Here is a 14,132-nt window from a genome sequence, read left to right on the forward strand (position 1 = left end):
GAGCAGAGCTGGGGCTTCTGCCCAGTGCTGTTCAAATAATAGGGCCATCTGGCATTTTAAAGTTATCGGTAGGACATTTTGTTTTCCAATAAAGTTGTAAATCCTCCTTGGTGCATGAAGCAGGCTACTGGCATACCAACTGAGCCCCCGCTCTTTTTAGTTTTCAAAATGCTTTTTTTTAAAAAATTGAGTAGCTGAGCTGCTTTGCCCCAGAGATAACAATATTCACTTCAGATCAGGAGGGTACAATATGGTTACACTCATTCGTGTGGTATTTTTTCTCCTTTTGTTTTTCCTAAGGCACCTGGCCTCCTTTAAGACCTTCCCCCACCATCACCATAGTATGTGGCTGCTGAGATGGCACCAACCATGACAGAGAAGGCAGGAACTGTGGCCTGGATGACCCTGTGGTCAGAGAGACCTGGTGTGCACCAAGTCCAGAGAGACCCCTGAGATTTGAGAGGGGCTCTAATAGCCTCCCAAAGACCCCTGGTCTGCACGCACCCAATGCCACAATAGAAAGTATATGTCCTCAGTGTCACTTGAGAACATTTGGCCTCTGACACAAGTTTTTGGGCCACCAGTCCCTTTAAGAGAAGATAACATTTTAGGATACCTGAATGGTCTTAATTTTTTGCACGAGGCAGAAAGATGGACCAAACCTTCCAGAAGCAGAATGAATAATAAAGATGAAAGTTTTTGCAACCTTAGGGCCTGTCTTTTCAAATCTCTGTTAAGGTTCACAAAAGCAGGGAGCAGTGGGGAGAGACTGGGCGAGGAGCTTTTAGGATGGGATGTAGTGGAGGCAGCCTGAGGTTCTGCCTGTGTGACCGTGGGTACACTCAGCTTCACCTCTCCAAGCCTGTTTTCTCTCCTGCCATTTAGCAATGGTAATGCTTTCCCTTCCCGTTCCCGGCCCCAGATGGTTGCTGTAAGAATGAAATGAGAATATCTTTATGCTTTTGGAGCAGGGCTCCAACAGAGAAGGTGAGTAGGCAAAAGTCCAGAGGCCCAACTTGTACTTTAGCTTCTTCCCTGAACACTGTATCTTCTTTCTCTGGGTCTTCCTTTCTGTAAAATGAGGACATTAGAACAGGTCTTTTTCCTCTCTGGTCCCTTTGACCCTAACATGCCATGATTCCTATCTCTAAGTAGAGCAACTTTTAAGAGATGAATGGATCTTTTAATGTGTAGCTGTTTAGCCACTGAACAAATACTTAATAAGGGCCTGTACTAGGTGATGGGTATGGAATGACAGATAAAAACAGATGTAGCCCCTGCCCTCAGTGTAGATGGTTTGGGGAGACGTCTTCACCTCAGATAGGTTAAGAGTGCCAGGGCCTCAAGGGGAACACTGTTAGCTAGAAGGGCTAACAGTGACAGATGGACAAATGTTGTTGAACAAACAAATCAGTGGCAGTGCCTTAAGAAAGCTCTTGGGGAGACCCTAGAGTTGGAGAGTAGTTTCTAGAGGTAGGGAAAGGTTGTGGGAGCTCTGGCTGAGGGTGTGTGTAATTGCTAAATAGTTTGTTTGTTGAGACAACCTGAGAATGGGAGGATCTGCCGCTACCTGCCCGGTTCTCGAGGGGGGCATTTACTGGGAACCACGACAGCTTCCTATGCCCTGTCTTTTCCCTGGAGGTGGAGCCAGTGCAGATGCTGGGACCCAAGGGGAGGAGAGAAGAGTGGGCAGAGAAAAACGCCAGTGTCAGTATGACACTTGGGCCAAGAGGGAGACCTGGGACCGGTTGGGGTGTTGGGCTGCCTGACAGTTGGCCCCATAGCCATGGTCAGAAGGCTGCCTGGAGAGGTCAAAAGAACCTGGGCTGAGAAGCTGGACATGAACTTGGGTGTGAAGGCTGTGGAATCTGGGGCAAATCACTTAACCTCCCTGAACCAGCTTTCTCTTCTGTTAAATAGACATCACAATGTTGGTCTCTCTAAGATGTCATGAGGCCTCAGGCACCTAAAAGCAAGTACCTGGGACTAACTATAATCTTGATGATTGGCATTTATAATTATTACATTATCAGGACCCAGATGCTGTTTCTGTGCAATTTTGAAAGACACAGAAAACTTAAAAGAAGTTTGTATTTTCTTCAATGTAAGTGAAATAGTGAAACAGGACTGAGTAGATTTAGAGGGATTTAGCTGTAGCGTAACTATCATCTGTCTTACCTTAGATAGGCATTTTTGCCCTCTTTGAGATTTGGTTTTCTCCTCTGTTAAATGGGGTTAACTTTTATGTTCAACCTTTTTTCATCCACTAAATAGTTATTGAATGTCTATTATGAATCACACTATGCCAAGTGCTGAGGACACAGGACCAGAACACGCTCCCTGTCCCTAAGGAGCTCATCATCTGTAGGAACAGAAGCTCATAGAGTGTACACAGGTTTAGCTTTGGGTAGAGAAGGAAGTCTTTCTGGAGGAAGTGACATTTAAAGCTGAGAGCTGAAGGATAAATAGTATTTAATCATGTAAAAGTAGGAAAGGAAGCAAGGAGCTGGGAAGGACAGGAAGAAGGAATTGCACATGCAGAGGCCAGAATATAAGTGAGCACAGCAGATGTGATAACATGGCTAGCTAAGTATGACTTTCCACAGTGTGAACTTTGTGTAAAGGCAGTGGGAGACCATGGAGAGATTTTAAGCAAGGAAGTTGGAGTAACATCATCACATTTGCATTTTAGGAAGAACACTCAGGGTTATATGTGCATGTGTCAAGTTATATTATGGAGTGCTATTTTTTCCTCTTTCTTCTCCTCTTCCTCCTCCTTTCCCTGCCCACCTATGATGGCTCACACAGGATGAAATAACCCACACGTACATGTCTGGTGTAGTGTCTAGCACACAGTAGGTGTCCAAGTAGCATATATCACCCCCCACCCCCCTTTAAAATGTAGTCCTTGAAAGAGAAATTCCCTAGTGTGAAGCGCAAGTTGGGGCAAAAATGCTGAGGGTGTGGCTCTTTGTATTCTCTGGCTGCTGTTCGGGTATGGCTGACAGGATTTAGGTCAAAGGAAGTTCCCCAGACAGTTCAGTCTCCACCAGTCATCTAGGGTTTCAGGGAGGGCAGGTGAAGGTCACAGTATCTTTGCTATTTCAAGAGGTCATTCCTCCCCAGGGTCCTGGTCTTGAAAACTTATGAGACATGGATGATCCTATTAATTTGTTGGAGCAGCGTTCTCATCTGATACAGGGGCAGGAAGTTATCTGTGCTGCTAACCACACGGTGGGTGTCGTGAGGATCAGAAAAGTGTGAACCACAACAAAAATAATACAATAGATTCTATTCATTAATGCCTACCTTGGGCCAGGTCTTGTTCTGTGAAGCAAGTGTTATCGTTACTCTTCTTTTACAGGTAAAGAAAGCAACGTTCAGAGAAATTATGTGAATCACAAGAGGCACAGAGTAAGTGGCTGTAACTAGAGCCCTGGCCTTTTAACCACTGCACTATGACACCATGACCTGCTTTCCCTTGAAAACCAGCAACTGCTGCTCCTGAGATCTTAGTGTGATGCAGGTGTTCCAGAAATGTGCGTGGAAAGATGGAAGGAAAAAGAAAAGGGGCAGTATCTTAAGTCAGAAAATCTTTCCTAATGCCTCTTGACCCCACCCCCAACCAGCTGAGGGTCTTTTCCCAGATGCACTCCTGGAAATGGTACCTGGCCCCATATTAAAATCACCTGTTACCTGTCTGACCCCTCATTAGGCTGGCACTGGTGGGGCAGGGACTGTGACTGGGGTCATGGTATCACCAGGGCCTAGTACAGTACCTGGCACTCAGTAAATATTTGTGAATAAATCCCTTCTGTTTCTTGCCTGGATTTTCTAACCAAGCTTTCCTCTTGGCCAAGAGGTATAAAGCAAAGGAGCTTGGACTTCTGTGAAAGTCCTCTGAAGGTCATTGGACACATGCTGATGGAAAGCCAGTGAGAGGTCAGTGTGCGAGCCCTGGGCCAAGCCTGATACTACCCCCTTACACTCCCTCACTGTTGGATGGACCCAGAGGACTGGGATGGCCCATCGTACCCTGCCTACCTTCCCATGGGACCTGATGCTGGTGGTCTGAGCACAGGGTTCACATGTCACATGTGACATGAACCCTAAGGGTTTGCTGAGTGGCCCTAGGTATATGACCCACTGGATGTGTCAGGTGGCTTGAGAAAACCACACATGGCTAATGGCTGGTCGACAAGCTACGTGAGAACCAGAACAATCCTGGGGCCCATTGAGCAACCAGCTTCCCTTCTTTGCCCCCTGGCAGGAGCTGGGCCAGGGAAAGTGAAGAAACCTGTTCACAGCCTTGCTGAGGTGGGTGTGGGTAGGGCCCTTCCAGGAAGGGGGTGGCTGAACCAGTTTCCATTGCTCCCAGACCGGATGCAACCTTCTGACTCGTGACTGGGGCAGAGGCAGAATAAGTGCGTGCCCTGGGCGCACCCCTGTGTCCTCCAGGGTAACACTCACTTTGGCAACGATAGGACTAGGGGCTCTAGGTCAGCGGTCACTGGGTGTGTGACTTCCGGCTGCTAATGAAAGCAAGAGGGCTTGGCAGCAGTAAATCAGCTGACAGACTGGAAGAGGCTTTGGACATCCAGTGGGCAGGTGAAGGAAAATGTGGGAAGGGGTGGTGCCCAGAAATAGCTGGGTAATTGCCCTGCTCTCCTGACGTCAGGACAGCAAGTGTTGTGCCTTTCTCCTGCACCTCCTGGGGCAGGAATTTTCGGTAGAAAGAGCCTGCTAAAGACTTGTGTTTGAATCCCAGCTGTTCCACTTACAGGCTTTTGTGTTCTTGTGCAAGGGACTTTGCTTATCTGAGCCAAAGTCTCCCCAGATGAATATAGGAATATCTACCTACGAGTGGTGTCAGAAGTCAATGGAATAAGAACAATGCCTAACACACAGTAGAAGCTAATGAACAGGGGTTCCCTTTCTCTTCTTTGTTTAGGACCCAGATCTCCCTCCCCGCCCTGAAGCAGTGCCCCACTTCTAGGAGGTGGGATCTGGGTAGCAGGAGGTCACGTATTGAGCCTGTTTGCCAAACTATCAAACGGGACAGGACGGTCGTTTGGGAAGATTCCAAAGGCTGCCTGTGATCCTAGGAGTGCATTTCAATGCATTCTTTCATTCAGGTATTTTATTTATTCAGATTCCTATCAGGCCCAGGCCGCCTCTTACTGCCTCCCACAGCGGACCATCCGGCCTGCCAGCGTTTCGTCCATACAAGGCAAACTCCACCGGCTGCTTTTTGTTTAAATAAAGCCCAGGGCCTTCCGCCTGCAAGTCGCCGCGGGTCCCGCCTGCAGAGGCGGCCCTTGGGGGAGGCAGGAACCGGTGTCACCGCCGCCTCTCAGGCCTCGAGAGTCTGGGAACCGGCCACGCCCAGCTCTCCCGCAGGTGCGGGGAACCAGGGCCAAAAGAGGGAGGAGAGGGAGGAAACCCAGGCTCAGACGGTCAGTGTTCCCATCCATTAGCCCCCCCATTTGTTGATCACCTAGCACCTGGCAGGCCTATCATCCCCAATCGTTCCAGCAACCCTGCAAGGAGTATTCTCCCCATTTTATAGGCAGGGAACTGACTGACGCTCGCCAAGTTGAAATCACTTGACCAAGGTCCCACAGGCAAACAAACAAACAAGCAAAACCTCAGTCTCTTCCCCACCCCACTTGCCATCAATGAGACTGTAAAGGTCTTAACGGGGAAGAATACAGTAAACAATAACCGCAAGTAATCATATTAACAAATCAGTGGGAAAAGAAAATAATCTTCTAGAGCTTCGTTGGGTTCTCAAATGGGGGTGGGGTGGGGGGACTTAAGCTACAGGATAATTCACAGATTACTTTTCCTGCAATTTTCTTTGTAAATTAAAGTATAGATTCTTAGTAAAACACGTTGATAGAGACGACTATAGAACTCCCGGAATTATTTGAGCTGAAAATAGGAGACTTTAAAGGAATTTCAGACTGTTCCCATACCGTTCACCTTTGCCGAATTAACGCCATTTACAAACTGGGCAAACTGAAGCCCAGTCTGGGTCCCACCCTGAGTCCCACCGAGAGCCAGAGGCAGAGCAGGAGGAGAACCGAGATTACGGGACTTCCGCCCTGGCAGCTGTACGCTGGGGGCAGGGGGCCTGTTTGCAAATAGCTTTCCTCGGACATCTGCAGATCTTTGTCACTCAGCCAGCCAAGTGGGGGCGGTTCTGAGTAATTGCAGGCAAGCAGCGCGGCTGGGGCTAAAAGCGAAAGGAACGCGCGGGCGACCGCTGGGGAGGCGGCGGGTGGAGAGCCCGGGCGCCCGTGCAGGCGGGGCTCCCGCCGGGGTTCCGCGGAGCGAGCGCCGCCAGCATCCTGCCCTAGCAGCTCCCTGGCGGCCCACCAAGCACGGCGAGCGAGCGCCGGGGCCACGCCCCATCTCTGGACCCGCTGGGCCCATCCGCGGCCTAAGAAACCTCTGTCCCAATCCCCAGCCCCCACAGGGTCAGGGGGTACCCAGCAGACTGGTTGCCAGCGCGATCAGCCTCAGGCACCTGGGACCTTGTGTTTAGGGACAGTCGGGTGGTCAGACCTGGGCTGAAATCCTACCCTGATACTATTAGGCCTTGAGAAAACCACTTAAGCTCTCTCACTCTCAGTTTCTTCATCTGTGAAATGGGGGTTGGCAACATTACCTCATATAATTGCTGTGAGAAGTAAATGTGTGCCTATCTGTAAAGTCCTAGAACATTTACAAAACTAATTAAATGCAATATTTTGCTATTGTTAGGCAAGCCTGGGGTAGAATCTCAGGCCAATTAAGAACTGGATGACTTGGGCAGGTGTACATTCTTCAGTTCCCCCACCTGGAAAACGGAGCTTCATTACTCTTTACATCTCAGGGTTGGGGGAGGGAGGACAGAGGACCTCCCTAGTATCTGGCCAGTCCATAAATTGTTTTGTTTGCAGCTGTCATTATTTGCCAGCACCGTCTTAAGCACTTTGCACTTATTTGTCATTTAATCCTACAATCACAGTATGAAGGAGGTATTGTTACCCTGTGCTACAAGTGAGAAACCTAGGCACAGAGAAGGTAAGTGATTTATGTGTGGCTTCACAGCTGCTAAGTGGGCTTTGGGTCCATAAAGTTTGGCTCCATGTTCCCTGTTCCTAACCCCTAAGCACTCTGCTTAGGTCATGGGGATGCAGCCAGGAATAACATCACACGGTCACCTCCTCAACAAAGGGCAGGGTCCCCTTTCTCTTTTATTGGCCTTCCTTACATATGCTTAAGCATTGCATGCACTTTATTATATTTTATATGCACAATGTGTGCACCGTGTGCATAGGAGGTATTCAGCATTGATAGTTTCCCTCTTCCTGTATTTTTGGGGATCCAGTTACAACTACTTAAATGGAGAGTGGATGCTGGGTGTTCGAGCAGTTGGTGTCTAGTAGGTACACCATAAACTGAGTTTTTCTTTCCCTGTACTTAGTGATCTCCCAGTTAAATAGACTGAAACAGCATACACTTAAGGTTTAGAACTTTTAATAAAATAATTGCTTCTGCTTCTGAGAATTACTGTCTGTGCTGTGGGGTTCTCAGAACAGGTTAAGTTTACTGTATTTATCATTTAATCGTTTCCAAAACAGGTTATGACTACGACATCTTAAGTTAAAGGTGCAGATTCCTTCCTCTCCTGCCCTCCCTTTTTGGGGTCCCTGTGATAACTCTTGCTGTAACTGGCTAAAGCTATTAAATTTAGAATATAGATCTTCCTGTGATGCAAGTGTAAGCTGTCATTACATTCATCGCTTAAATGTTATGATTATTTCAAGCTTGGCTTTTGCATTTGAAGCCTTGAGTTAAATGTGGAAAGTAAGAAAAAAAAAAGCGGTTGGAAATGAAAACGGGCAGTGGGTAAGTTTCCAGAGTAGTAAAAAACAGCTTTAATTTTAAAAGACTTAAGCGTGGTCTGGTTCCATGTAACATACCCTGAGTTCCCATCATTCATTGTGACTGTGTCAAAACCACCATTAGACAATTCAGTGAATTCAACTGATGATATAGCATTATATCATGAGTTTCTTCTTATAAATGAGATAGCCTGTGAAAGGTATTCAGCATGGGGTAGGCGCTCAAGGGGAAGCTATTATGATTAGGGGTGCAAGCAAAGACTTTATACTCACTTGGCATTTACTGAGCTCCAACTATGTTCCAGTTGCTTGCAAGTCCATTATTTCAAATAAACCTCACAGTAAGTCTGTGTGGAAGTATCATGTTGCAAAGGAGACAATTGACACTCTAAGAAGTTCATTCTCTTGCCTGTCTCACCAGAGAATAAGGAGCAGAGTGTGAATTGGAATTTGAGTCTGACTTCCAGTTCAGTGTGTGAATCCCTGCATAGCACTGCTTTTTTTTTTTTTTTAAATCCTCACCCAAGGATATTTTTTCATTGCTTTTTAGTGAGAGAGGAAGGGAGAAAGGAAGGGAGAGAGAAACATTGGCGCATGTATGAGAGAAGCATCAGTCGGTTGCCTCTTGTATGCACTAGATTGGGGTTTGAACCTGCAACCCAGGCGTTTGTCCTGACCAGGAATCAAACCAACCAACTGAGCCACACCAGCCAGGGAAGCACTGCGCTGCTTTTTCCTGTATATCCAGCTGTTGGTCATCTTAGAACTGGAAGCTAGGACTAGAAGGGACTTGAAGAATCACCTCAGCCAGGGTTTCTCTGCCCCTTCTATAATCCAGGTTCTGCTAGATAAACACAGAACCTCATACCCTCTTTGAATGAGTTTCAAATTCAAAATTATTAAAATATGATTCAAAAACAAATCAAAGCAAAAGGATAAAATTGTCAGTATTTTGTTTTTTCAAAATTGAGCCTTCCCAGAGCTTCTGCTTCCAGCACTTCACCTCTACCCAGTCCACTGGAGAGCTGCTGATCTGTGCCCCCTACCCTTACGTCATTTACTTCCCAGGAAGTTGAGCCCAGAGAGCAGTGACTGGCTAGTGACATGGTTAGCACTTGAACTCAGGTCTGTCTGATTGCAAATGCAGTGCCTTTTGTCTAAATATATTGCTTACCTCTCAGCTTGGTCTCTCACCACAACCCTGATTTAGGGTCCTCACTTCAGACTGACTATCACCTGTAGTTCCAGAACGTGTGCTCCTTCCAGGCCTTTGCTCAGACCCTTCCTCTGCTTGGAATGTCCTCACTGCACCTCTTCCCATGTTTGCTGGGTAAACTATTCATCAAAGGTCAGTTGAAATGCAGGTCCCTCAAAGAAGTTTTCTGGACTCCTACCTATATCCCACTAAAGAAGGCTGTTTCCTCTTTCCTGCCTACTTGTGTAGAAGTATCTCCTGACATTTGTTAACACAAATGTTTACAAGTTTGTCTGTCTGTCTGTCTCTCTCACACACACACAGATACACATCAGTTATGACCTTCCTGGTATCCCACCACCACCACTACTAAAATTGTAGTGTATGGATTAGAACCATATCTTTCTATTCTTTCAGCAGAGTACGTGGCATATAGCAAGTGCCTGGCGTATAGCAAGCACTCTATGTATGAAATAAATATATGCACACACATACACACTAAATGTCACCATCAGATTATTTTATTTTCATAGTCTTAAGTTTTCACCCAGACTGTAAGCTCTCATAGACATCTGTCCTCTGTTGAAGCAATAGGGAGCCGCTGCAGTTTTTGAGGCAGAGAGTTCCTTGGTCCACAGGTAGCAGAGACTTGCTTATGGGATTGAAGCTATATATCTCCCAGTTTCCAGGCCTTTGCCTTTGTAATCTTTCCCTGGAAAGGTTTTATTTTATAAACTAGAGGCTGGCATAAGACGTTTTCTTCCATTTATTTTCTTATTTATTAAAAAAAATATTGCATACTATCCCCCATGTGCTATTTTTGACACCAAGGGATACAGCAGTGAGTAAGGTATGCAAAGTATCTTCTGTCATGGCATTTACCATCTCCTGGGGTAGAAAGACCATAAATAAGTAAATAATACATAGATTAGTTCAGATGGTAATAAATATTATGAAGAAAGATCAAGACCACAAAAGAAGGATGGAGTGGGAAATGGGCAAATTATTTTAGATGGTGAGGTCCAGAAAGGTTCTTTGATGAAGTGACATTTGACAGAGCTGTGAATGCAGTGAGGGAGGGAGCCTGGTGAAGATCTGTGAGAAGTGCATTACAAGTAAAGGGATCAGCAAGTGTAAAGGCCCCGCGGTAGAAAGAAGTTGGGAACATTAGAAAAACAAGATGGCTGAAGTGACAGCATGGACATTAATGGGGGTCGGTCCTGGGTTGTTCTCAATGGCAGCTGCTGTGGTCAGATGATAATTTGGTGGATGAGATGAGATTGGCCGTGGTAGCTTGTTCTGAATTCCACCCAAATGTTGATGAATGAATGAATGAATGAATGAAGCATGGCTTATCAGCTGGGAGGTTGGACTGAACAGCTTGGTCAGATTTTTATAGCTTTTAGTCAGCAACAAAGGAAGGCTTGTGGGGAAGCAAAATGTAAGAACAATATGATCTTTAAAATAAGTTTAAATGATCAAAATAGAAAAAAGAGTGAGCTTTTGAATGTAAAAGAGGTGGCATTTTGGTGTTAAGTCCTTAAAAAAGAATCTGCCACATTCATCCCAAGGTGGTTTTACTGAAATGTAAAAGTTACTTCCACTGTAATTTGGGGATAGCACTAAAATGCCACCTGCAGAGGGTAGGTGGCTTCAGCTTAATTCTGCTAGGGTACTCAGGGGTGTGGGCCACAACTCAGAGTTATTCCTTCCCAAGGCTAGAATGCTCTAGCGCCCGACGGCTCTCCTAAGAATAGCTGCTGACACTGGCCATTGAAGGCACACCAGAGCCTTTACTAAAGCCTCCACTTTTTTAGCTATCAAATGGAGGTAATACCTGTCTTGCCAAATTCATAGGGATTCAATAAGATGGTGAATGAGAAAGCATCTTGTAAATTATCAAGTGCCAACAGAAAAATAAGAAATTACTATTTTTCTCTTTCTTATCCTTCTCATCATCTACATTCCCTAGTCCCTGAGACTTCCAGTGTGGAGGTGCTACTCCCTCTTCGTTAGGGTGCTGCTGTGCCCAGAGGACAGGCTATCTGAGCAAGAGAGGCTTCTCCTCAAATCACTGCTCTACTGGTTACTAGCTGCTGTGTGATCCTAGGTGAATGACTTAACCTCTCTGAGTATCTTCTGAGAACTCAAGTTAGTGAGACTCACCTCAAGAAGTGTTTGTGGCAAGAGTCAAGCAGGAGAGCATGTACATGTACAGTTGAGCTTATACCACATGTGTACATGTGGTATAAGCTCAACTGGGGCTGATTACTTCTCTTGCCAACGCTCCTTCCCTACGTGGATCTTCAATGAGGCGGCCCTAGTTGGGGGTTGGTCTGGCTTATTTCTAAAGTTACATGTCACATGCCAGGCTGAATCATGAGCTCCTTTCGGCATTAGGTTGTGAACTCCTTAGGGAGAGGACATGTGGCTTGCAATTCTAGCCCCTGGTATGGGGCGGACATGGTCTAGGCACAGGGGAAAAAGCAGAGACACTGAGCTGATAGGTCTGGGTTCAAATTTCCCTCTGACACTTCTTTGTCATAGGGCCTTGGGCAAATCATTTACCTACCTTGAGACTCAGTTTCTTCATTTGACAAGTAGGTGACTTGAAATGCATATATTTAGGGGCTGTTGGGAAGATTGGATCGTCGTTGGCGGCGGCGGCGGCAGCCGTCCGTCTCGAGAGACGATGGCGTAGCTTCTTGAGAGTCTATCTGCACCGCCGAGAATGACTGTGCAGTCCGACTAGGGAGTGACAATCCCTGCCGCACTTGTTACAGGTGAAGGCAGATGGCTGTTGTTGCTGCTGTTGACGCTGCTTCCGCCTCGATCTTTTCTGGACCGCCTCCTCGTTGCGCGCAGCCTCTGCGCGTGACGTACCTTGCCTGACCGCGAGCCTCCAGGCTAGGCGGTCGTCTGCTTGAACTTCCCATGTGTTGAGATTGATGGAGCATTGTGTCATGTCCTTTGTGCAGATGTCTTTGAACCGCAGTTTTGGGCGCCCTGTCATCCTCTGGCCTTCTGCTAGCTCGCCGTAGAGGAGGTCTTTGGGGATACGGCCTGCATCCATTCTTTTGACATGGCCGAGCCACCTGAGGCGTCTCTCACTAAGAACTGCATGCAAACTGCTCATGTTGGCTCGCTTCAGCACCTCGGTGTTGGGGACCTTATCCTGCCAGGCGACATGCAGGACGCGTCGCAGGCACCTCATGTGGAAGCTGTTGAGTTTCCTTTCGTGCCTTGAGTAGGTGGTCCACATCTCGCTGCCATAGAGGAGAGTGCTGAGTACGCAGGCTTGGTAGATGCGCAGTCTGGTTTTCTCAGTGAGGCTGGAATTGTTCCACGCTCGCCGGTTCAGTTTGGCCATAACTGTGGCTGCCCTGGCGATTCTCCGATTGACCTCCAAGTCGACTGACAGAGAGCTCGAGATGGTGGACCCGAGGTAAGTGAAATCGTTGACAACCTCCAGGGTGTATCCGTCGATGGTGATGCATGGGGGAGTCCCCGTGCCTTGAGCCATAACGTTCGTCTTCGTCAGGCTGATGGCATATAAAATGACTAGCATGGTACCAGGCACGTATGAGCCTTAATGAGTAACTGTTGACCAACTGAGGGTTCCGCCCAGCATTACATTCTATCTTTGAACATAGCATGTTCTTTTCCTCGACAGCAGTAATTGGAAAATGCTCACGGGATTGGGTATACCACTTGCCCCCATACCATTTACCCTGGAGAGGAGGAGTATTTTATCCCTGACGTTTTCAAAACAGCTTCACATGGGAACAATAAAAAAGAGACCAACTTATTCAATTTCACTTTAATTTTTAAAGATCACTACAGAGAATGCACCTGCACCCAGGGTGGACTCCCCCTACCTCCCTATGTTTCGTTGACTGCTGGGTCACAGTATTGAAAATGGGAGGGGGGGGATAGTTGGGGTACTGTAATTACAAGGCAGTGCAAAGACCAGGTAGGAGCACTGAGATCAAAGCCGGCCGCCCACCCTGGTGTTGGGGCTGAGGTTTGGGGATGCCGCCAGGGAAGGCTCACAGAGGAGGAGTCTAGGCTGGTCTTGCAGGAAGAGCAGGACCATGCCAGCTCAGGGAGGAGGAGGAAGCGCTGTGAGGCCAAGATACAGAGTTTTCACCTTGCGTGTGTGCAGTCCTCTGGGAACCTCAAGTAGGAGGGTTTGGGTTGGGGCAGAACCTACAGGACATAATACCTGTATTTGAAAATCTCCCTGGGAATAACTTCAAATTCCTATTTTCTTGCAGTTTCTGAAGAAGATTCCATCCTCTGCTCTATTGTCCTCTGAGCACAGAGCCTGGTGGAACCCTGTCTTGGCCCATAGCCATGAGGATATTTCTCAGGGAAAGCCCTTGGACCAAGAAGTCTGTTTTTTCTTTTCTTTGGAAACTATGATGCTCTCTGGGAAAACAAAGGAATTTGGACCCTGTTCAGGAAAAATGTAACCTACAAACAAATAGCCTTGGAAAAATCTGTGCCTCACCCTCAGTGCCTGGGTCAGGCCCAGGGAAAGCCCCACCCCTCCGCTGCTTTCTAGCTGGAGGCCCCCTCCTTTTTCCTCTTCTGTTTGTTGTCTCTGGCTGCCCAATGGGCAATGCCTCCTTCCCTTGCCTCTCCCTTCCCTGCTGCTCAGGGGCCAAGTCTCTGCAAGTGTCTGCTGTACCTGGAATGTTCTTCCCCTCCCTGTCTGTGAGCCCTTCCTTGTTCCTTAACATCCAGTTCCAGCGTCTCTCCCTTGGTTCAGATTTCCCCATACGGTTAGTTGCTCCTCCATTATATTGCTCTGAATAATTAAAAATTTACATATTCTTCCCTTTTCTTTTCAGATAACAGTTGCCTCTAATTTTTTTAAAACTATAATAATAAGAATGGCTGCCAACTGTTAAACTGTTGCTGTGTACCAGGCGGTATGGTACATAATGCTACCCAACCCATATACAAAGTGCTTAGGGCAGAAACTGGCATATAGTGAAGTGCTCAAAAATGTTACTTATCATCCTTATTATTTATCT

The 14,132-nt window shown here is 47.0% G+C and overlaps 1 long non-coding RNA gene across 1 annotated transcript in view; it reads left to right on the top strand.

The window, feature by feature from the left end:
• LOC150014986 (uncharacterized) overlaps positions 1 to 13,926 on the top strand; it is a 38,417-nt gene extending 24,491 nt beyond the window's left edge. Inside the window, exon 4 of the long non-coding RNA XR_016509706.1 lies at positions 13,368 to 13,926. This is a non-coding gene — a long non-coding RNA (uncharacterized LOC150014986). The remainder of the gene's footprint in view (positions 1 to 13,367) is intronic.
• The last annotated feature ends 206 nt before the right edge of the window (positions 13,927 to 14,132 follow it).

The sequence above is a fragment of the Furipterus horrens genome, unplaced genomic scaffold, assembly GCF_987537825.1.
Source record: "Furipterus horrens unplaced genomic scaffold, mFurHor1.1.pri manual_scaffold_3, whole genome shotgun sequence".
NCBI lineage: Eukaryota > Metazoa > Chordata > Mammalia > Chiroptera > Furipteridae > Furipterus > Furipterus horrens.